The sequence below is a fragment of the Condylura cristata genome, unplaced genomic scaffold (genome assembly GCF_000260355.1).
Source record: "Condylura cristata isolate star-nosed mole 26May11 unplaced genomic scaffold, ConCri1.0 scaffold00012, whole genome shotgun sequence".
Classification (NCBI taxonomy): domain Eukaryota; kingdom Metazoa; phylum Chordata; class Mammalia; order Eulipotyphla; family Talpidae; genus Condylura; species Condylura cristata.
The window spans coordinates 903,743-929,396 of NW_004567113.1; positions in this window are offsets into that span (position 1 = coordinate 903,743).

The window sequence follows — 25,654 nt, forward strand, 5'->3', positions numbered from 1 at the left end:
AAAAAAAAAAAAAAAAAGCTAATTATTATACAAGCTGAGAAAGCATTTGATATATTGGCCCTCCCTAGTGGCACAGTGGGTTGGAGCACAGCACTGTGAAACTGGCTGTGGCCACTTAAGTATGAGTTCAATCTCCTGACCTGGAGGTGATTCACATGGTGCAGCAGACCTCTCATGACCACCCCCCTTACCCAAAAAGCAATTTACAGTGTTCCCCTCAGCAGTGTACTTCATCAATCTGCCTGTTCTGTCCCCCCTCTGACTCTGGTGAAGCCTCTCACTGCCCCTGCACATCTGGCCTGTGCCTCTGGCCTGTACCCCAGTTCTGTATGCATAAATAAATAAAATATTTAAAAGAAAATAAAATATTGGGCATAGTCCAGCCCCCATTTATTATGAACAACCTCAAACATTTTGGCATAAAAGGAACACATCTTAACATAATAAAAGTCATATATGGCAAATCCACAGCTAAAAACAATCTCAACTGTGAAAAGCTAATAGCCTTTCTATTAACATTGGAACAATACAAGGATATCCTCTCTTACAATTGCCTTTCAACATAACACCACATCTCCTAGCAAGGGCAATTAGACAAGGGAAACACATAAAATAAACCCAAATTAGAGTAAAAAAATTGAAGTAAAACTAATATTTGCAGAACATATAATAATATACAAAGAGAACCATAAAAACTCCATGGAAAATTAATCAAAACAAAACAAACAAACAAACAAAAAACAGTTTAATAAAGTAACAAGTTACAATATACAATACACAAATACCAGTCTTTGTATATGTAAACACAGTGAAGAGGAAGAAATAAAGAAAATCATTTCACTTATAATTGTACAAAAATAATTAAATATTTGGGAATAAAACTAACAAAGGAGGTATATGAGGAAAAGTATAAAACATTGTTCATAAAAATAGAGGAAGACACAAAGAGAAATGAAGACATCCTCTGATCAGGGATCAGAAGGATGAAACCCATCAAAATGCCCATCAAACCAAAAGCAATGTACACATTCAGTGCAATTCCAATAAATATCTTAATGGCATCCTTCAAAAAAAATGGAGCATATTTTACTGAAACTCATATGCAACAACAAAAATTTGAATAGCCAAATTTCTCCTATCTAAAATGGGGAAGAATTGAAATATTATACTCCCAGGCTTCAAACTATACTACAAAGTCAAATTAATAAAAATTACATGTTATTGGAACAAAAATGGACACACAGACCAACAGAAATGAAATGAAAGCCAAGAAATAAAATCACACATATATAGTCAACTAAACAATGACAAAGGAACAAAGAATATACACTGGAACAGGGAAAGTTCCTTTTTAAAAAATATCTACTTATTTATGTATACAGAACTGGGGTACAGGTCAGAGGTGCAGGGGTAGTGACAGGATGCACCAGAGAGAGTGGGGAGCAGATCAGACAGATTGATGAAGTATACTGCTGAGGGGAGCAGAGGGCAGGCCAGGAGAGGTCTGTTGTGCCATGTGGATCATCTCCAGGGCTGGGCATCAAATGCATACTGAAGTTAACCAAATAAAAAAATGAAAATGGTCAACAAGCATATGAAAAACTGTTTAACATCAGTTATATCAAGTAAATGTGATGTAGGTAGCACAACCAATGCTGTCTCTTGACATGTTCCGGGCATTAGGGAGACTCCCAAAGAAGACGAGGAGTTTTCTAAACCTCCAAAGAAGATGAAAACATGGGAGTCTCCACAGCAACACCTGCTGAAACTTCCTCATTTGTTCTTGGTTAATAATAGTCTAAAATTGGTTATATGATTGGCCTGTCTAAATTAACTTGGTTAAAGTATTAATTGGCATAATACATAACAGAAATTGACACTGCAAAAGGTTAGGAAAAACAGGTTGTGACTCCGAAGACAATGGGAAACAAAACTGTGTTAAGCTAATCATAGGGGATGACTGGAATCTCACCAGGAGGTGTGCTTGTGGCATAATTAGATTTTCTGCTGTGCTCTAAGTTCTGCACTTCACAGGTGACATGGAGGTTAGATACCCTTAGCCTAGACCAGACTAAGATAGACAATGACTATAGGAGTAAGATAATAATGATAAGTTGCAATAGTAGAACTTCTAGGAAAACAATATATTAGTAATAATCTTAAGAATATATGATTTTTAGAACAATAGGGTATAGGGGTAAGATTCTATGTTAGGAAGTTAGTGAGTTAGTTAAACATTACCAAATGTCCAGGTGATTTATTATAATGGGAAATGAAGTAATTTTAGAAGCCTTGATTGTTTACCATGTTTTTCTTTCTCTTTCTTTTTTAATATTTATTTGTGCATACAGAACCGGGGTACAGGCCAGAGGCTTAGGGGCGGCGAGAGGCTTCACCAGAGACAGAGTGGAGAGCAGAACAGGCAAATCGACAAATTACACTGCTGAGAGGAGCAGGGGACGGGTCAGGAGAGGTCTGCTACGCCATGTGTTCACCTCCGGGGCAGGCGGGAATCGAACTCATGTGGAAATGGCTTTAGTTTCTCAGTGCTGTGCTTTAACCCACTGCGCCACCAGGGAAGGCCTACCATGTTGTTTTTTTAAGATGACCAAATACGTTTCTTTCCAGTACGAGATCACGGGGGTCTCCAAGTGACTATGAAAAATATGTAATATTTATTTTTACTTTGTTTCAATGCTTTTGATGTAATCTCACTGCCTGCTTTAACATATAAGTAAAGACCCTCTGAGATGTTCAGTAGGATATACTTGCACCAGCTAGAGTGTGTGTCTGCCTCAATTGCTCATTTCACAGATGCCGCCTCATCCTTCAGGAAGACCCCTGACTGGCCACCTGTCAGAGCTGGACTTTGACATCTGGCACGGTCTCTGACATAAATGAAAATCAAAACCACAATGGGATACCTCCTCACACTTGTGACATTGGCTTTTATTTAAAAAAAAAAAAAAAGAATAAATAAACAAGAAATGCTGGAGATAATGTAAGGAAAAGGCACCCTTCTTATGCTGGCTGTGGGAATGTAAACTGGCCCAGCCATATGGAAAGCTGTGTGGAGGTTTCTCAAATTATTAAAAAGTTGTATATCATATCATCCAGAGATTCTGAATTAGGCTTGTATCCAGGAGTCAATCTGGTAGGTGCCATCACTTCTTGTCTTGGTGAGAAAATAATTCAATGCCGAGACCAAAATTAGAGAAAAAACTGGATATTTATTATCAGCTAAGAAGCAAAGGAAAACTCTCTGAATAGGGAAGGGCCCTCAGTGGGCACCCATCAAGGAGGGCAATAAGTTTTTTTATGTGGGTATAACAGGTAAGAGCTAGGCATTAGATATTGGGTTTCTTGTTATTGTGTCTCTAATTGATTTGTGCAGACTGACTATTGGATCTCTTAAGTTACTGAGATTCACTAATTTTTTTAAGTTACTTGGTCTGCTTTCCCAAAACTAGCTTATTTTCATTGTTTTGACATTGTATTGTTGTTCTGAGCATTCAATTTTTCACTGGGTTGGGGGCCTGACTCCAAAGACCTGTTCCTTATTGAGTCTGATAAATGAGCTGAGGACAGCTGGGTTTGGTTATATTATGGTGCCAACAAATTTTTCCTCATTAGCTTTAAAAAACAGGTGTAGATACCTGAATTTGGGGTCCCTTTCTTAACTAATCAGCTATACCAATTTCCTAATGTCTTCATTCAATACCACTCCCAGAATAAATTTAATCCCAAAGGACAAACAAAACAAAATGAAACAAACTAACCCAAACACACACACACACACTGATTTGAAAGAAAATCAGCACTCCTATATTTATTACAGCATTATTTGCAATAGTAAACATATGGAAACAAAATAAACGTTCCAAAATATAATGGATCAAGAAGATGTGATATATACAAAATGGAATATTACTTAATGGTTAGAAAATATAAACTGATGTCATTTGCAGCAACATGGTTGCAGCTGGAAGGAATTATGCTAAGTGAAATAAGAGAAGGAAAAAACTGAATATTGGGTGGCTTAATGTATATGTAGGTTATAGAAAGACTAAAGAAAGGGATTTGAAAAAAACAGGAGATGAAGAGTACAAAGGACTGTGTTGATGGATGATGGGTGCTATGATGGTGGGGAAACTACAGAGACTACTTTGGAAAGAAGTCCAATACTGCCCCAAATTAACAATGATGAAAGTCAATAAATAAATTAACTAGAAAAAAAAAAGTTTTTTTCTTTCATTTTTTTAAAGTTAACAGAGACAACAGTACAAAAGTTCAGTTAAAACAATATATAACTTGCCCAAAAGTGGATGACTGTATCAAAAAGATGTGGTACATATACATAATGGGATATTACTTAGCAACCAAAAAAAAAAAAAAGAAAGAAAGAAACATATATCTTTTGCAGTGGCATGGGTGGAGCTAGAAAAGACCATGCTTAGTGAAATAAGTCAGAAAGAAAAGAAAAAAATACTGAATGGTTTTACTCATAGCAGGACTATAAGGCAAGAAAATAATTAATAATGTATCAGAGATAATTTATGGAGGTGGAGTGGGGAATGGGATCAAAAACAGTGGGGGGGAGGGAAATACACGGACTTTGGTGATGGCACATGGGTGATTTGGTGATGGGAAGCCCACGGGGATTACAACTGAGAGAGAAAAGTGCACAAAACGATGTAAGAATAAACTATTATTTAAAAAAATATCCTATGGTATACTTAAAATTTCTTAAAATTTCTGAGGAGGAATATTCTCACAACCAATAAGGTAATTTTACAAGATGATGGATATGTTAATAAATTTGATTATGATAACAATTTTACCATATGCTTATATATTAAATCATCATTAAAAGCCTAAAAAATGTATGTTGTATAATCTAAGTGTACACAGCTTTTGTTTGTCAATAATTCCTTAAAAAATAGGGGGGAAAAAAACAAAGCAAACTTACAGTGTTTAAACTTCCAGCTATCAATAATAATTTTTGTATGATGGGGTTAACACCCTTAATCAGACACTGATTATTTGACTCACCTGTGATAGCTGCTTTTGAAAATCTGCTCCTAAATTCTATTGTGAGACAATTTCAGGCATTTGACTTGCTAAGTCAAAACTAAAGCTGATAATTTATCTCTGAAACAATCTTATTTTAACATGCCTTTTTTTTTAAGTAAAAGGATTTGTGGTAAGGCAGTTTGCCAGTTTTATCTCTTCTAATCCTAATATAAATTTTTACCACATGAAAGACACATATTGCTTCCATTTTACAAATAATGATAATGAGAAATGGAGAACTGCGACTTTTCCAGGATTAAAATCTGGATTAAAGGAGGGGTATACTCAAATCCATGTTTGACTGACTCCAAAGTTCTTAATTACTCCCAATTTATTACTGATGAAAATCTAAAATATACCTCTGGGGACCCTTTCTGGTGGCACAGCAGGTTAAAGCGCAGCACTAAGAAGCTAAGGTCACTTCAGCATGACTTCAATCCCTGGCTCAAGAGGTGACACACATGGTGCAGCAGACCTCTCCTGACCCACCCATTGCTGGATTCAGCAGTGTACTTCATCAGTTGGCCTGTTGTGCTCCCCACTCTGCATGCATAAAAAAATCTTATATATATATACATACACATACACACACATACACACTCCACACACACACACACACACACTTCTGGGCTCTCCCTGGTGGTTCAACCAATTAAAGAGCAGGGCTATGAAGCTACTGCAGTCACTGCAGCACAAGTTCCTGCTGGCCCTGGAGGTGACCCACAAGGCGGGAAAGACCTTTCCCCACCTGCCCACCGCTCCCCTCAGCAGTGTACTTCATCTATCTGCCTGTTCTGCTCCCCAATCTGTCTCTGGTGAAGCCTCTCACCACCCTGGAGCCTCTGGCCTGTACCCAGTTCTGTAAGCGTAAATAAATAGATCTTTAAAAAATATACATACATCTATTGGCTACTTACATACTGTATTCTTTTTTTTTTTTTAAGATTTATTATTTGTGCATACAGAACTGGGGTACAGGCCAGAGGCTCCAGGGTGGTGAGAGGCTTCACCAGAGACAGATTGGGGAGCAGAACAGGCAGATAGATGAAGTACACTGCTGAGGGGAGCAGCGGGCAGGTGAGGAGAGGTCTGCCACTCCATGTGGTCACCTCTGGGGCAGGCAGGGATGGAACTCATATGGCAGTGGCTTTAGCCTTAGTGCGGTGCTTTAACCAGCTGCGCCACCAGGGAGAGCCTACATACTGTTTCCTTGATTGTAAATCATTAAGTGTATAATGGCTTTCCTTCAATAAAATTTATCTTTTAGTATTCAAATTGATTTTCACTCTTATCTTTTTTTTTTAAGATTTATTTATTGATGCATACAGAACTGGGGTACAGGCCAGAGGTTTAGGGTGGTGAGAGGTTTCACCAGAGACAGAGTGGGGAGCAGAACAGGCAGATAGATGAAGTACACTGCTGAGGGGAGCAGTGGGCAGGTGGGGGAAAAAAAAAATGATGCAGAAGAACTTCAATAATGAGAAACTGAGATACCAGATCCATAGCAATTCTATAGAGAAGGAAGTTATCTGAAAAATAAATAAATAATGGGAGAACATGTCCTAAACGTGAAGGAGAAATACATAAAAATGGAGCACAAAGCTACCTAAATAAAAGATAGATACCTCTAGCAAGACACATAGTAGTAAAGTGTCAGAGAGTACAGACAAAGAAAAAAAAGTAAAGCTGATGAACAGAAAATAAAAGATGGCTTATAAAATAACATTGATTTAGCTATCATAAAAATTCTCTGAAGAAATGCTATGGGCAAGAAAAAAAACAAAGTGACAATTTCAAATGCTGCAAGACCAAGGTCCTCCCTGGTGGTGCAACAAGTTGAAACATAGCACTCCAAAACTAGCAGCAGCCCCTTCAGTATGATTTCCATCCCTGGTCAGGGAGGTGATCCATCTGGCACAGCAGACCACTCCTGTCTCTCCTGCTTCTCCCCTCAGCAGTGTATTTTCAGTCAATCTGCCTGTTCTGCTCCCCAGTCTGTCTCTGCTTAATACTCTTACCACCCTGCACCTCTGAACTGTACTCCAGTTCTATATGCAGAAATGAATATATCTTTAAAAAATGAAAGAAACAAAAAAACAAGACCAAAATGCAGCCAATACTATTTTATCCTACAAAGTTCATCTTCCTTTAAGGGGGGAATAAGTCTCTTCTCAAATAAAGAAAACCTTAGGGTGTGTGCAGCCACTAAATCTATTCCATGAAATATTAGAAAGGATTTTTGAAATTAAACCAAATAATGTAATGAACACAAACAGGATGAGGAATTAAATAGAACAACAAAAGTATGAACAAAATGGCAATAATCAATAAATACTCCAAATATCAATGAACTGAACGCACCAATAATGAGTATCTTTTGGATTAAAAAAAGATCCAACATTCCACTACTTCAAAACATAAATGAATAAACAAACAAACAAACAAACAAACAAAACTGAAGTCCTACACATAAATACGGACTGAAAGTAAAGTTTTGGAAAACAATTTCACAAGCAAATGGCACCCAAGTGAAGACAAGGAACCCAAAGGAAGGCAGGGACACATGTATTTATATCAGATCAAAAAAAAAAAAATCGGCTTAAATTGACACAGGGCAGATAATGTATAATAGTCAAAAAACTAATATACTAGGGATACTTAACACTTTTTAATGTATACCAAACAAAGGAACATCAAAATAGAGTAAACAATTATGATTAAATCTGAAAATAAACATGGGAAAAATACATGTACGGAGGGAGACTTCAATGATCACACTCTTACCAATGGAGTGATAAACAAGGAAGAAAATAAACAAGGATAAATTGACATAAGCAAAGATGTATATTACATTTTAACAGACATTTACAGTGCACTGAAGTCCCATAAAAACTGCATTGCACATTTTTTCTCAAGAGCATACAAATCATTCCTCAGGATTAAGAGCAAACTGGCTCACAAGACAAGCATCAAGTACATAGTTGAAATCATACCAAGTGCCTCCTCTGACAAGAAAGATATCAAACCATAAATCAGCTATAAAAACAAAGCGAGGAAATAATCCAATATGTGGAGACTAATCAGCATGCTATTGAGAGAAAACTGGATTAACATACAAATCAATGATAAAATCAAAATACCTTGAGAAAATTGATAATGAAGACCTCCAAGGATGTAAGAGACAGAGCAAAAACAGTCCTAGAAAAGAAGTATATAACAATACAGACCCACATCAAGACAGAGCCCAAGAAACTGTTATAGGGCACCCCAATTCTGTTAGAGGACAGGGGGAGAGAGGGGCACTCCTGAAGCCCCCAAAACCTGCCTGCTCTAAGTGGGTTCTGCCATTCCCCACAACAAGGCAAAACATATAAAGCTTTAATGAAAAGTGACTTTAATACAGTGAATATACAATATGGAACACAAAGAATATAACTTCTAAATCAAACACCTGAAGTTACCCATCCCCTCGTGGGCAAAAGTCAACCCAAAAGGGACTGGCCCAAAGTAAGGCCTGAAAGCCTGCCACAAGGCTAAAGCACCTTCTGGCCGGGACCCATGGAAAAGCGTCAGAAATGTCCAGACAAATGTGGGAGGAAAAGAGCAAAATCAAAATCAATACAAACACTGCCATAGTCACCTCCCTACAGGTATCTCACCCACATCTGCCTTAACCAGTCCAGGGTCAGGAAACAAGCACGGTTTCTTCATCACATGCTTGCTACTCCATGTGGCTTCCTCAGGTCTCCTCCTTCTCCATCCCGCTTCCTTCTCTTCTTCTCCCTTTTCTCCTTGTTTTTCTGCTCAGCTCCACTCTCCTTCTGGGTGGGGCAGGGAACCTGGAACTTTTTCCTAGGGACCACCCTGTTACAAAACTACCTAATTACTCTTTGAAGGAACTGCCAAGGAAGAAAAAAAACCCAAAATCAGTTGAAGTAAATACCAATTATAATAGAAGTAAGGAAATAGATTTTTTTTAAAGTACTAAGAACAAAAGAAACCAAAAGATTGTCTTTTAGAAAATATACAAAACATTAAGGTCTCTACCTAGGGAATGAAAAAAGGAAGAAAATTCAAATATACATGATCAGAAATGGAAGAGGTTACAAAAGCAAACAATCAGTTTCAACAATCTAGTTGAGATGGAAAAATTCTCAGAATTGTACAATCACCCATGTGTGAATAAAGAAGAAATAGCAACCTGAACAAGAAAATCACAAGCAAGGAATTTGAGGCATTAATAAGAACTCTCAAAAAATCAAAAGTCCAGGAGTAGATGTCTTCCTAAGCAGGTTCAAACAAACTTTCAAACATAAAGTCATGCCAATTCTACCCCAAATATTTCAGAAAATTGAGAATTAAGGAATAAGTACAAACATATTTTATAAAGCTCAATCTCATTAGTACCAAAATCAAATAAATAAACAACAAAATAAAACTATAAGCTAATATTCACAGGGATACCAATGATAAAAGTTTCAATAAAAAACTTAGCAAAGATTGGGCCCTCCCTGGTGGCCCAGAGGGTTAAAGCACAGCACTGAGAATCTAAAGCCGCTTCTGCTTCCGCATGAGTTCGATTCCCATCTGCCCCAGAGGTGATCACATGGTGTGGCAGACCTCCCTTGACCCCCCCACCCCCACCCCCGCTACTCCCCTCACCAGTGTACTTGTCTATCTGCCTGTTCTGTTCCCCACTCTGCCTCTGGTGAAGCCTCTCACTGCCCCTGAGCCTCTGGCCTATATGCCCCAGTTCTGTATGCACAGATAATAATAATAATAATGATAATAATAAACAACTTAGCAAAGATAAACTGTCCGAGACTCTTTGTCCCTGATCACGGATTATTGGGGGGCAGAACAGGCAGGGTCTCAAGGTGGGAACAGCATGGGCTAGCAGAAATTCCTAGAAAAAGGGGAAAAAGGGATAAAAGGGAGCGGGCGTGAGGAAGACACAGGAATGGGAGTTGGGTGCAAGTCTTCCTGCTCTGCCTTTAGCAGTTTATTTTATACACTTTAAGCACACAGAGGGATGACATTAGCAAAGAAATGGGCTGAGATCCTAATCACCTTTTTCCTGAGAATAGTCTGGGGTCATTTTGACCTTTAGTTGAGATTATAACATTTTTAAAATCAATCTATCACGGTTAAAACAGGTACATAGATTCACAAAGTTTAAGACTAATATTACTATATTCACCATAGTGAAGACTGACCAAAATAAAGTCCCTGAAATATTATCTATTAGTTAAGGGCTTTCATTCTCATAGAGACATCATAGGGGGTAAAGTAAAGTAAAGTGAGGGCAGGAAGAGGAAATTTCTTGTAAATCAAATTAAGGTAAGGTTTGTTGAAAACTTGTTAGAAAGTTGAAGTGAGTTTATTTTTGAAGTCTAAATGGCAGAAAATCTGATTAGCTCTGAATAGGTCATTTGGGTGAATTTCCATATCTAAAGACTAGATAGTAAAAAGCTTGAGTGGTTATTTAGAAACTGAATAGAAGGCTATGTGAGATAGAGTGATAAGATTTGGGTTTTCCTCAGTCTGGCAGTGAGAGAGACTTTGCAGTAACTGCCATTTGTTTGTATTAATCAGCCAGTTGTTTAATGACTTTTGATTTCAAGAGGAATTTCTCACCCTGGTGCAATGCTTGCTTGTCAGGGCCAGGTAGTGCCTTCTGAGGCTGAGGCAATCAAATTTTAAGCTTAAGGTTGCTCAAAATATTTTGATATTATGATTATTAAAAAAAAGGGGAGGTCATAACATAACTTAGCGTGGAAAGTCTGATTTTTCAGAGCATTTCCCCTCCATCTGTACCGTGTCTGTTGACAGAGGTTGCATAGCTTGTATCAAAAAACCAACAATACATTAAAATACTTATATTCTATAACCAATTGTGGTTTATTCCAGAGACAAGGATAGTTGAGGATCTGAAAATTAGTCAACATATTTCAACAAAAAGTAATTTAAAAGCCATTTTATCACATTAATATATTTCAAGAAGCAGTTGATAATATTCAACAGCCATTAATGGTAAAGTTCTCAAAAAACTGGGAGTAAAAAACACATACCTTAGCATAATAATACCATATATGACAAACCTATAGCTATTATCAATCTGATTAGTGAAAACTGAAAGTTTTTCGCTAAGATTGTTAGGGTCCATTAACTTGATTCTCTCAAAAGACAGAGCGTCACACAAGAAAGCAATTCGCGGGTCCTCCTTGGTGGCTCAGCAGGTTAAAACATTGCACTAAGAAGCTTAAGCTTCAGCATGAGTTCAATCCCCACCTGCCGCACTCACATGGCAGCACTCACATGGCAGGGATATGAGTCTGAGTGGACCTTGAGGTTGAAGAAGCAGCTCACATAGATGGTTGCAGCAAAATGTCTCTCTTTTTTTTTTTCTTTAGAATCAAGGAAAATTTATTTTTCACAAATATTTTGAATATGCACAACATAAATTTGATCAAAGTGGAATAATTTTAGCAACAGACTACAACATATTCACTGTCACAAACAAAAAGGTGAAAATTTTGATTATATAAAAAGTGCAAATACCTGTTCTCACTGAGGTTTATAAAATTCACACAGGTAAGCAGCCTTCTAAATGTTGGAAGCCCTGTGACAATACTCTCCTCAGTAAACTTCCAAGACGGGGATAAACCTTACGAGTATAAGAAGCGTCTGAAATCATCTTGGAAGTCAACCCTCAAGGGACGTCAGCAAAATCACACAGGTGTGAAACCCTGTGAGCATAAAGAAGGTAGGAAATTTGTGCAGCAGAACTCACACTTCTCTACACACCAAACAATTCACACTACAGCAAAACCCTATGAATATAAGGAATATAGGGAAACTTTCTTCCAGAAGCCAGGCCTAAAGCTAAACCAGAGCACTCACAGTGGAGAGAAACAATGTGAGTGTAAAGAATGTGGGAAGTCTTTCTTGTGGCTGTCAGCCCTGAAGGAACATCAGAGACTCCACACAGGACAGAAGACCTATGTGTGTACAGAATGTAGGAAAACTTTCTCATGGCCATCAGCTCTCAGGCGTCACCAAAGAATTCACTCATGAAAGAAACCGTAAGAGTGTAAAGCCTGTTGGAAAACTGCATGAGACAGTCTTCCCTCAATGCACAGCAGAGAATTCACACCAGGTGAAAATCATTGTGTGTGTAAGAATGTAGGAAAACATTCTCCCTGAAGTTACATCCCTCTAAACATCAGAGAAATCTCACGGGACTGTGACCTAATTCGCCAAATTAACCATTATTTCACAATTTCAGTATTCTTTTCTGGTTTGCTATAAATCGTATGCCTACCTTGCTTTATCACTAGTGGATACTGTTACTTACCTTAGACTTAGGTTTATTTTATTTAGCTGTGCCTACAAACACTGGGGGTAGGCTGAGATAGAGTTAGACAACTCACCTGAGACAGAGCAGCAAGCAGAACAGGAGGATTGACTGAAACACCCTGCTGATGGGGCAGCTGGGAGACAGGAGCTCTGCTGTGCCCCATGGGTCACTCACTGGTTGGGCTGAAACACAGGCTGTTGATAGTGCTGAGACTTATCCTGTCAGAGACTTTTTCCTGATCACGGATTATTAAGGGGCAGAACACGCAGGGTCTCAAGGTGGGAACGACGTCGGTGCAGCGATATTCAGTCCAGGATGACCCCGTCCGTTGTTCCCCCTTACGCAGATCTCGGTGGAACCTCCACTTGCCTCGCCCGCATGGCAGGGATACGAGTCTGAGCGGGGGACGTTGAGATTGAAGAAGCAGCTCACATAGATTGTTGCAGCACCCGCCTGCCCCGGAAGAGATCACATGGCGCGACAGACCTCTCCTGACCCGCCTGCTGCTCCCCTCAGCAGTGTAATTCATTGATCTACCTGTTTTGTTCCCCACTCTGTCCCTGGTGAATTCTCTCACCCTCCGCATCTCTGCCTGTACCCCAGTTCTGTATGAATAAATAAATAAATCTTTAAAAAAAGAGAGAGAGAGAATGCAATTCGCAAAGCAGAATTTAATGGGCTGGCTAGCCAGGGTCAAGCCGTTCCCTGCCGGACATGCAGGACCGAGGGTTCGAGCAAGACCCCGACCAAAGGAATGTCAGGGAATATGTAGGCCTTAATGGCCATTACATATGTCATAGCCCACACAAATTCAGAGCCTGGGCAAATTCAGATCCAGCACAAATTCAACTTAGCAAATGGATTCAAAGATTAACAGATGTCACAGCCTGGGTCACAGTTCAACCACCCAAGGACAAGTTTCCAGGAATAGATGTCTTCATTTCCTGGTGCCTCAGGTCCAATCAGCCTGGGCCACACCATTCCCATTATCCAATCAGTTTAAACGTACATTGTCCCTCTTCAACCTATAGTTTTCCGGTTTTTTCTTCTGTATTCTGGGGGTGGGGGTGGGGTGGGGGTGGGTGATTGCCTGGGCTAGTTTTGCTCAGGCCTGCTTTACTTCCTCCATTCCTTCAAGATCAAGTATAAATAAGAATGTGCACTCTCACCAATACTATTCAAAATAGTACTGGGCTTTCCTGGTAGTGTAGGAGTTAAAGACACGGTGTTGGTGCCCAGTTAGCACACTACCCCCGGGGCTCCGGGGGATGTGCCCCCTGTTGTGTGTGTCAAGGTGGCCAGGTGGTCGGGCCGATAAAGCCATGACACAGACTTGTGTTTATCTGCCTAAGACGCCACAGGGACGACCTGACCTTTCTCTGCCTTAGCACACTCCCTTGCAGGCGGTGTGGCAAGAGAAATTCCCTACTTCCTCCTTTCCCGCCTTAATCTTCCACTCCTACTGCCTAATGGTATATAAAGGGATCGCTGGCAATAAACGAGAGACTCCTGGATGAAGAACCTCTTTAACCTCATCGTCCCTCGCCGGACTCGGCTCCGATCAGCCCGACGCGGCAACACGGCACTATCAATAATATTATCTACTGCTATTAGGCAAGACAATATAAAATAAGAATCAAACTGGGAAAGAAAATGCAATGCTATCATTATTTTCCAAAGACATGGCAATATAAAGAGATATTCCAAAACATCCACAGATAAATAATCAATAAAACACTTCATGAAAGTGGGAGCTTAGAAAATCATAACACAAAAGTTAGTTGCTTTCTTACATGCAAAAAAAAGAAATTAAAAAAAGTGAATTACCATTGTACCCAAAACAATGAAATACCTGGGAATAAACAGTAAAAGAGTTGAAGGACATATACCAGAAAAAGTATAAATCGTTGTCAAAAAAAGAGAAGACAAGCGTCCATCCCTGGTGGTGCAATGGGTTAAAGCACAGCACTAAGAAGTTAGCTACAACCCTTCAGCATTAGTTTGATCTTTGGCAAGGGAGGTGACCCACAGGGCATGGCATCCAAAATGTATATTTTGTCTGTCTGCCTGTTCTACTCCCACTCTGTGGTGAATCTTCTCACCATCCTGCACCTCTGTCCTGTACCTCAGAACTGTATGCATATATAAATAAATCTTTAAAAAATAACCAAAAGAGAAGACAAAAAGCAATGAAAATATATTCCCTACTAATGGGTTGGAAGAATCCAAGTTATTAACATGGCCAAATAACCCAAATACATTTATAGATTCAGTATAATTTATAATTATAACAAAATATAATTTATAATTTTAACAAAAATCTCAATAGGATTCTCATAAGAAATAGAACAATTATTGCTGAAATACATAAGGGATAAAAAAAAAAGAAAAAAAAACTCAAGTAATCAAAATTCACCTGAATGTGAAAATGGTGATGTGACATTTTCAGCCTTCAAACTATACTATAAAGTTATAAGAGTCAAAACAAGCAAACAAAAAGACAACCCAGAAGTATACCACACAAATATGGATAACTAATTTGTGAAAGAGAGAAAATAATGTACACTGGATCAAGAAAAGTGACTTCATTAAATGGCATTGGGAATACTGAACAGCCTCATGCAAAATAATGAAACTAGGTCACTATCTCACAATATATATGGAAATAAACTCAACATGACAAAACTAATTGGATATAAGACCTTCAGATATAAGTAAACAGAGGCAAACTCTCCATGACATAAACTTAGGAAGTATGATTTCCAGTAGCCAGGAAAAAAGGAGAACTAAATAGATGGTGACACAGTATATTTATAAACTTTTGTACACTGAAAGACAGTAATCAAAGCTAAGAGACTCCACTGAATATGAAATAATATTTGACACCATACAGCTGAGAAAGGAGTAATATCAACTATCTACAAAGAGTGTATATACCTCAACAACAGTAAAATATGGCACCCAATCAAAAAATGGGTAGAGGAATTTACAGACACTTTTCCAAAGAAGACAGATGACCAAAAGTTGCATGAAATAATATAACTTTATCAGGGCATATCATGAGGGAAATGCAAGTCAAGACCATAATGAGATACCAGTGACAATGGCTCATATCAAAGTCACCAGAAACAAATGCTCATAATTTGTGGAGGAAAAGAACCTTTTTATACTACTACTGGGAATATAGATTCATCCATCTCCTTTGGAAAGCAGTGTGGACATTTCTCAAAACTAAGCAGTGATTTGATACATGATAAAGAAATACTGCTCCTGGGTATTACCTCCCCCCAAACACTAATACAAGTAGAAACTGCACTCCCAGGTTTATATCAGCACTATATTTAGAATTCAAGATATGCAGGTAACCTAAGTGTCCCAAAATAGATAGTAGCTCAAAAATATGTGATCTATCTATCTATCTACACACACACACACACACACACACACACATACATGCACATACACAATGGAATGATGTACAGAAATAAAAAAAAGATAAACTCATGATATCCACAACCATGTGGATAGAGCAGAAAGGATTTACACTAAATGAAGTAAGCCAAAAGGAGAAATAATAAGTATAGGGTAATATCACTTATGTGTGCTATATAGAGATACCAAACAAAGCATCAGTCAAAGACAAACTTTAAAAGAAAAACTTGAAAGTTCACCATGGATAAGAGACATAAAAGAGGGGAAGTAAAGGGGAAATTAAAGTTGGAGGTAGAAAAGGAGTTAGGAAAACATAATGGATGTTAGAGGAGAACCGTGGATGTGTTGGTGTTGGAAGAACTACAGTAACCACAGATGAAGGGAGAAATTTTATACTATCAAAATATTAAGAATGATGAAAGCTAACTAAACAAATAAACAAATATCGTAGCAAGAATTAGAGTGGGTCACTAAGTAAACAATACATTCAAGAAGTCAAAACACTCATCAGTGTGTACTAACTTAAAAATAGGAGCACCAGTAAATATGACAATTAATATAAACTCTGGAAAAATCTTTTTTTTTCAAGATTTATTTATTTGTGCATACAGAACTGGGGTACAGGCCAGAGGCTCAGGGGTGGTGAGAGGCTTCACCAGAGACAGAGTGGGGAGCAGAACAGGCAGATCTACGAAGTACACTGCTGAGGGGAGCAGCGGGCGGGTCAGGAGAGGTCTGCCACATCATGTGGTCACCTCTGGGACAGGCGGGAATTGAACTCATGTGGAAGTGGCTTTAGCTTCTTAGTGCAGTGCTTTAACCCACTGCGCCACCAGGGAGGGCCCAAAAACATATTAATTTTATATGAACATCTCCTGGAAAATTAAATAGGGGTATACATCTCTTAAAAAATATTAAGAAGCATGACCCTAGTAAAAATTTTATAGGGCAATGCAAATCCCCCCAAAAAACTGAAAATTCATTCTTCTCGAGTGCACATGTGCCATTCTCCATTATTAACCATATACTGGATCGGAAGCTAGTGTCAATAACCATGAAGCCCAAAATCATGCCAAGCATCTTCTTTACAATTAGCTACCAAAACCAAACTAATAGGGAGTATCTCTAATAGTTGGATATGGACAACATATTATTAAAGACTACTGGGTTAATACAAAAATCAATGATGAATTCAGTGAGTGAAAATGAGGATTCAGCCTTCCAAAAATAGTAACACAGCTGAGGCAGTAAAATTAGTGAAAAAATATAGAAAAACCGGATGACATCAAGTAAAAGAGAAAAATAAAGAAAAAAAAAATTATATCCCACCTTGAGGGGCTATTAAAAAAATCAAAAGTCAATAGAAGTAAGAACATGATAAAATTATAGGATAAATAATTATATAGAAATTTTAAAAAATTGCAAATGATAAATGAAACCAAAAGTAAGAAATAAACAATTAATTTATTTATTGAAAATTATATTCATTTCCAGTGGCCAGCAGAACATAAAGGAGAAATAGTTGGTGATGCAGTATATTGAAAGCCTTCTGATGCACAGCATTGTAATTTAAGACTTTTCTTTAATTTTTATAAGATTTTTTTTATTTGTGCACATAGAACTGAGGTAAAGGCCAGAGGTTCAAGGGTAGTGAGAGGATCCACCAGAGACAGAAAGGGGAACAGAACAGGCAGACTGACAAGTATGCTGCTGAGGGGAGCAGTGGGCAAGACAGTAAACATATGTTGCACCATGTGGGTCACCTCCTGGGCAAGGGATTGAACTCACACTGAAGCAGCTGTGGCTACCTTGCAGTGCTGCTCTTTAATTCATTGCTCCAGTAGGGGGGAGCTTTAAGGCTTATTTCAATTTGTGAAATTAAATATATTCTTCCATTGTGAGCCATATATGTATGTATGTATGTATGTATGTACATATTTTTCTTTTTTTTTAATTTAATGGTGTGTCATGAAGGTATTCTAGTGCACTCAATGTGCATAAATTAGAAGCCCCAGAGCTTAAAATTTTAAACTAAAAACATTGTTTTAATGAAATATTTTTTAACTAAAGTGAGAAGAAATAAAGCTTTGGTACAGTGAAAGAAACAATAATAAAAAATAAGAGGATATCCAATGAAAGTGAAAAAATGTTTGAATACCATACAGCTGAGAAGGGACTGCCATCAACAATCTACAAAAATTAAATTAATTTAAATTAAAAATAAATAAACACAATAGAGAAAACTTTAACTAGGATCCCCCAAAAAATAAGGGAGTAAACTCAAATAAATATGAACAGAAATGAAGAGAAGTTACGCAGACAGTGCAGAAATTCAGAGAATAATAACAGACTACTGTAAACATTTATATGCAGTTAAGTACACTAACATAGATAACAGGCATATTTCTAGAAGCATTCATATATACATACATACAGTACTGAATCAGAAACAAACAGAGAAGACTAATGACAACCAAGAAAATAATAACATAAATCAAAACTCACCAGTACCAGATTATTTCTCAAGTGAGTCCTTTCAATATTCAGAGATGCATTAAACCTATACATCTTAAACTGTTTGAAAAAAAAAATTAAAAAGATAAAAAGAATACTGCCCAAAACATTTTATGAGACCAACATTAATCTAATTCCAAAACCAACACAAAGAAAATGATAAGCCAGAGGACTCCATCATTAAGGTGAACTGCTGGGAATGCACAGGGAAAAGTGCAGCCCCTACACCATTGGTGGAAGCCAGGAACTCTACCACCCTCTTCTGGAACTGAGAAGAGAGAGGTAGGGAGGGCACTGCAAATAAATGTGACCAGGAAAGCATACACAATGTTGCATGGCTCCATGATCTCATTTTGGAACTGAGTAGAGACAGAAAGGGTACTGCCATCAGGCTGAACTTTGGGCATGGGGAAAGTGCAAAAGTACAGCATCTGTGCCATTGTTGGAAGATGGGGATCCCACAATGTTCTTCTGGAACTAGCATAAGAAAAGGAGGGGTCTGCAAAACAAATAAACAAGCAAACAAACAAACAAAAGAAACAAAACAAAACAAAACAAAAAAAACAGAAAACTAAGTGCAGCCCCTGCACCATTGTTGCAAGCCAGAGACCCAAGATTTCCTGCTGAAACTGAGTAAATATAGAGGGAGGGACTGTTCTCATCAACACACATCCATAGCATCATTACACTTGTAGAGTCTAGCATAATAGATTTGGACTTGATCTGTCCCAGAGGGAGCACTGCAAAGAGATGCCCAACAGTACCAGCAGCACAGTGGCCCAATGCACACAAATAATTATAAAACAAAGGAGAAATAAAATAACCAAGCAAGCGCTCATGGGAAGAACACACACCACAAAAAGGAAGTCAGCCACTGGAACCAACAAAATGACTTGTAACAATTGTTTGCCTGCTAGATAGAGAATTTAAAATGTCCATGATTGGGCTTTCCCTGGTGGTGCGATGGGTGCAACCAGAGAGGTAACCCACATGGCACGCAGACCTCTCCTGACCCGCCTGCTGCTCCCCTCATCAGTGTACTTAGTCCGTCTGCCTGGTCTGCTCTCCCGCTCTGTCTCTGGTGAATCCTCTCACCACTCCTACACCTCTGCCTGTACCCCATAAAGAAGACAAAGAGAAAAATAATAATATGAGAAATGTAATTAATGAAATAAATAATAAAATTGATTCTTTAAAGAAGGAAATAAGGGGAACATGGGACATTAAAGATTAATGGAAGAAGTGGTCCTCCCTGGTGGTGCAGTGGGTTAAAGCACAGCACTGAGATGCAAAAGCCACTTCTGCATGAGTTCGATTCCCGCCTGCCCTGGAGGTGACCACATGGCATGGCAGACCTCTCCAGGCCCACCCGCTGCTCCGCTCAGCAGTGTACTTCGTAGATCTCCCTGTTTTGCTCCCCACTCTGTCTCTCGCAAAGCTTCTCACTGCTCCTGAGCCTCTGGCCTGTACCCAGTTCTATATGCACAAATAAATAAAAATCTTAAAAAAAAAAAAAAAGATTAATGGAAGAGCTACAAAACTCCAGGAAAAGCAACAAAAACAGAACTGATGAAACAGAACAAGAAGTCAGTACTGTTGATATAGATATAAAAAGAAATAAAAATGAGAAATAGTATACAAGAAAAAATAATGAAGAAACATTTCAAGAACTATCTGATATCATGAAGAAAGAGAGTGTAAGAGTAATAGGAATCTCAGAAGGTGAGGAGAAAGACATTCTACAGGGGTGGGGAGGGGAATAGAATAAATCTGGGGCAGGATGAGCTCACAGGACTATGATGATGACACATGGTGAATTGGTGATAGGAGGTCCACAGGGATTGCAACCAAGAAAAAAAATGTACAAAATGAAGAATAGTGCAAAAAAAAGTGTATGTGTGTGTGTGTGTATACACACATACATATACACACACACACATATATATATATACATAAATACACACATACATACACACACACATATATATCTTATATATGATAAAAATACATAGATGAACACTACATTATGGTTAAATGACATGAAATAACAGAATCATATATGAAGGAAATTTACAACACTCAGTAGAAATCAAATGTATAATTATAGATTACTATGAATATTTATATGCAAACATGTGCAACAATCTGGAAAAGATGGCCAAATTCTTATAATGATATAATCATTCACAGATAGATAATCAAGAAATGGTACACCTAAACAGGCCATCTACAAACAGTGAAAATTAAACACTCCTCCAAAATGAAAGATCATGACCAGACAGCTTCATAAATTAATTCTATCAAATGTTCAGAAACGAACTAGTGCTCATCCTACACAAACTCTTTTAACAAATAGAAGAAGAAATACTGCCAAACATGTACTATAAAGCCAACATCACACTGATACCAAAATAAAACACATACAACATATATATAAAAACAAAAAGCAGCCAATCTCCAAAATGAACATTGATGCAAAAATCTTCAATAAAACTCTACCCCACAAAATCCAAAAATGCATACAAAATGTAATATGACACAGTCAGTGGGATTTATTGCAGGGTCAAAAGGATGGCTCAACATATAAAAATCATATTATAACCCAACACATCAACAAAAAGAAAAATAAGTGCCATATGATCATGCTGATAGCTACTGAGGAGGCATTTGACAAAGTTCAACATCAGTTTATGATGAAGGCCCTTCAAATGCTCAGTGTCGTTACGTTATTATCAGTTACGTTATTATCTTAACGTAATAACAACCATATATGATAAAACTCACAACCTATATTGACCTTATCAATGGTGGAAAAATGAAAGCCTTTCCTTTAAAATCAGGAACAAGAGAAGGATGTCCACTCTAGTCACTGTTTTTCAATAAAATACTGGAGGTAACAGGCAAAGCAATTATAAGTAAAGATCTGCAACAAATCCAAATAGGAATAGAAAAAGCAGAACTATCATTATTTGCAGATTTTGCAGGTGACATGACAATATACATAGAAAATCCCAAAATCTCTACAGAAAAGCTAATCAAAATAATCAACCATTTTAGTTAAGTTGCAGGATACAAAATAAATAAACAAAAATCAGTAGACTTCCTATATGCAAACAATAAAACTGAAGAAGTAGATATCAAGAAAACCATTCCTTCTATAACTGACAAAAAAAAAAAATCAAGTACTTTGGAATAAACCTAACAAAAGAGGTGAAAAGCCTATACAAATAAAATCATAAAACATTGTTAATAGCAATAGAAGAGGACACAAAGAAATGGAAAGACACTCCCTGTTCATGGATTGAAGAAATTAATATTATCAAAATGGCCATTGAACAAAAAGCAATTTACTGATTCAATTACATTCCAGTAAAAATCCCATTGACATTCTTAAAAAAATAATAATAAAATAAAATAAAATATATGGAGTCCAAAAAATAAACACCAAAAACTTCGAATAGCCAAAGGTCTTCTGACTAAAACAAAGGAGAATGGCAGTGTAACACTCCCAGTCTTCAAACTTTCCGACAAAATATAATAGTTAAAACAGTATTGTACTAGGTCAAAAATAGACATATGGAAAATGAAACCAAATTGAAAACCCAAAAATAAAGCCACACATATATGGACAACTGATATTTAACAAAGGAGGAAAAAATTGCAATGGAAAAAGGATAGTTTTTCACTAAATGGTGCAGGGAAAACTTGGCAACCATAAACAAAAGGGTAAAACTAGACCACTTCCTCACATAATACGCAAAAATCAGATAAAAATGGATAAAATAATTGAACATAAAACCTAACATCACTAAATAAATTGATGAAAATATGGATAAAACACTACATAACATAAATCTCAGTAATATCTGAAAAGACTCATCACCCAAACCAAATAAACTGAAAGAAAAGATAAACAGCTGGGATTAAATCAAATTAAAAAGTGTCTGTACAGCGTAAAATTCTTTAACCAAAACAAAGAGATTCACTACCAACTGGAAGAAATATTGCACTTCATACAAGTGATAAGGGACTAATTACAGAGAACTGATTACACATAACTCAATGTAAATAAAGTAAACTCTCCAGTCAAAAAATAGGCAAAGGGGAAAAGGTCACATGAAAAAAAAAATGTTCAATATCTCTCATCTTAAGGGAAATGCTATTTAAAAATCACAATGAGCCAGGGATACCCAGGGACAAAAGGCCTTGCTATCTTGCCTGTTGCAATCCTCAGCAGTGTGTTTCAGTGGATCCAACTGTTCTTCTCTCCACTCTGTGAGGAATCCTCTCATTCTCTCATCATCCAGCACCTCTTGCCTTCACCACAGCAGCACTCATATTAAGAAATAAATAAATAAAATACAATGAGAAATCACTATACACCGTTGATAAGATATGGCATATATACATAATGGAATACTATTCAGCAATCACAAATACAAACTGGGCCCTCTTTGGTGGAACAATGGGTTAAAACACAGCACTATGAAATTATTTGCAGGCACTGTAACATGAGCTCAAACTCTAGCCAGCAAGGTGATCCACATGGTGTGACAGACCTCTCCTGGCTTGCCCACTGCTCCCCTCAGCAGTGTATTTCATTATATCTCCTGTTCTGCTCTCCACTATATCTCTGGTGAATCCTCTCACCCCTGCACCTCTGGCCTGTACCCTGATTTTTTCTGTGCATAAATAAACACATCTTTAAATATATATGTAAACTATATATATTTAGTGCCATTCACAGCACCATGGATAGAACAAAAAAGGGTTATGCTTAGTGAAATACGTCAGCAGTAAAAATAAAAATATCAGATCAGTTAACTAATGAGGGGAATACAGGGGAACCAAATATGGATCAGGAGAAATAACAATAATAAACAAAACAAAACAAAAATAGACAATTATAAATCAGAAATATTCTGCAGGGGAGATTGAAGGAGAGGTGTAAAAACGAGAGTGGGAAGAGCACAAGGGTCTCTGGTGATGGTGTTCTGGAGAATCGGTGGTGGAAATTTTATGGAGACAATACCTGGCAAAAGAAAGTAAACTTACAAAAATGAGTAACAATGTAAAATACTTTATATATATATAAAGTAAACTTACAAAAATGAGTAACAATGTAAAATACTTTATATATATATATAAAGTAAACTTACAAAAATGAGTAACAATGTAAAATACTTTATATATATATATAAAGTAAACTTACAAAAATGAGTAACAATGTAAAATACTTTATATATATGTACACACACATACATACGTATATATACATATACACATGTAAATACTTATATATAAGTACTCATGTAAATACTTTTGTATATTACTTATATGTGACATATATATGGTATTTTTTTAATTTTTTTTTAAAGATTTTGTTTATTTATTCATACAGAACTGGGTACAGGTCCGAGGCTCAGGGGTGGCAAAAGGCTTCACCAGAGACAGAGTGGGGAGCAGAAAAGGCAGATCGACAAAGTACACTGCTGAGGGGAGCAGCGGGCGGGTCAGGAGAGGTCTGCCACGCCATGTGGTCACCTCCAGGGCAGGTGGGAATCGAACTCATGCGGAAGTGGCTTTAGCTTCTCAGTGCTGTGCTTTAACCTGCTGCGCCACCAGGGAGGGCCATATATGCTTTTTTTAAAAAAGAAAATATTAAACCAACTTTCCTAATGAGTATAGATGCTAAAACAATCAATAAATTACTAGCAAAATGGATACAATAATATATTGAAAGTATCTAAATCATAACCAACTGAAATTTATACCAGAGATATAGGGGTGGTAAAATATTCAAATATAAATTAATATAATTTACCATATGAACAAAACTGAAGCTATTGTAAACAAACAAAAAACACATATAATCATATTGTAGCTGATGAAAAAGCACTTGATTATATTTAACATTCATTTATAATGATAATCCTAAGATAAATTACTAAATAAATGGAACTTATTTTAACATAATGAAATACATGTATGACAAACCCATAGCTAACATGATTTTGGTGGTGAAAACTTATTTTTTTTCACAAATCAGGGCAAGTTAAAAATTTCTACCTCCAGAGACAAATTCAAGATGGCGACAGAGTAAAGACTCCGAGATCACTGCGTCCAGGTTTGCACCGGAATTGAGGATTGAAAACGGACTATAGACTTACATACTATGAGTTTCAACCCAAATGAAAACAGCCTGGACTCACTAGAAGGTAGATAACTGAGGGGGAATCGGAGTTTGGGGAGTTCCGATAAGGGAACTCCCGGGAAAACCCAGGCATCTGGAAGTTTGGCGGGCTGCAGGAGCCGCTTTGCCCTATACTGAAGCCCTGGAGTTGAAAGGGGACAGCTCAGCTCAGTGAGTGGAGCCCAGGCTGAGGAAAGACTGCATATCTGATCCACAACACCTGGGTACAGGGAAAAACTGCTGAAACTACAGACCCGATCTGGAGTACCTGGGCGCTGCGCAAAGCAGCTGAGGACCAGCTCGGCCAGCTCAGATCGGAATGGACAAGATGGCGACAGAATAAAGACACCGAGATGACTACTCCAAGCTCCCACAGGAATATATAAAATATATATGTAAGTCTATAGACTTACATGCTGTGAGTTTCAACCCAAATGAGAATGCCCTGCACTCACTAGAAGGAAGATTACGGAGGGAGAATCGGCAATTGGGTCCTAACCAGAAGCAGCACAGGCAGGATTAGCAGAACCTTGCAACTCTGATCAGAGGAACACCAGTGGCTTCCTACTCTTCGGCTCCTTTAAGATCATGCTAAGTGAGATAAGCCAGAAAGAAAAAGAAAAATACCAGATGGTTTTGCTCATAGCAGGGATATAATGGACCAGGCGAGAAAATGATAAGAATAATGAAACAGCCATATACCAGAGACATTTTGTGGGGATGGAGTGGAGACTGGGATCAAAAAGCAGGGGGGTGGAGGGAAGTGCACGGGACTAAAGTGATGGCACATGGGTGACTCTCAGTGATGGGAAACCCACGGGGATTACAATTGAGATGAAAAAAAAAATGTACAAAATGATGTAAAAATAAACTATTATAAAAAAATCTTTAGCGTTCGCTTCAGCAGCACATATACTAAAATTGGAACGATACAGAGAAGATTGGCATGGCCCCTGCGCAAGGATGACACGTAAATTCGTGAAGCGTTCCATATTTTTGAAGATACAATGGAACAAAGAAAATTTATTCAGCAAGTGGTGCTGGGAAAACTGGGAAGCTACATGCAAAAAAATGAAACTAGA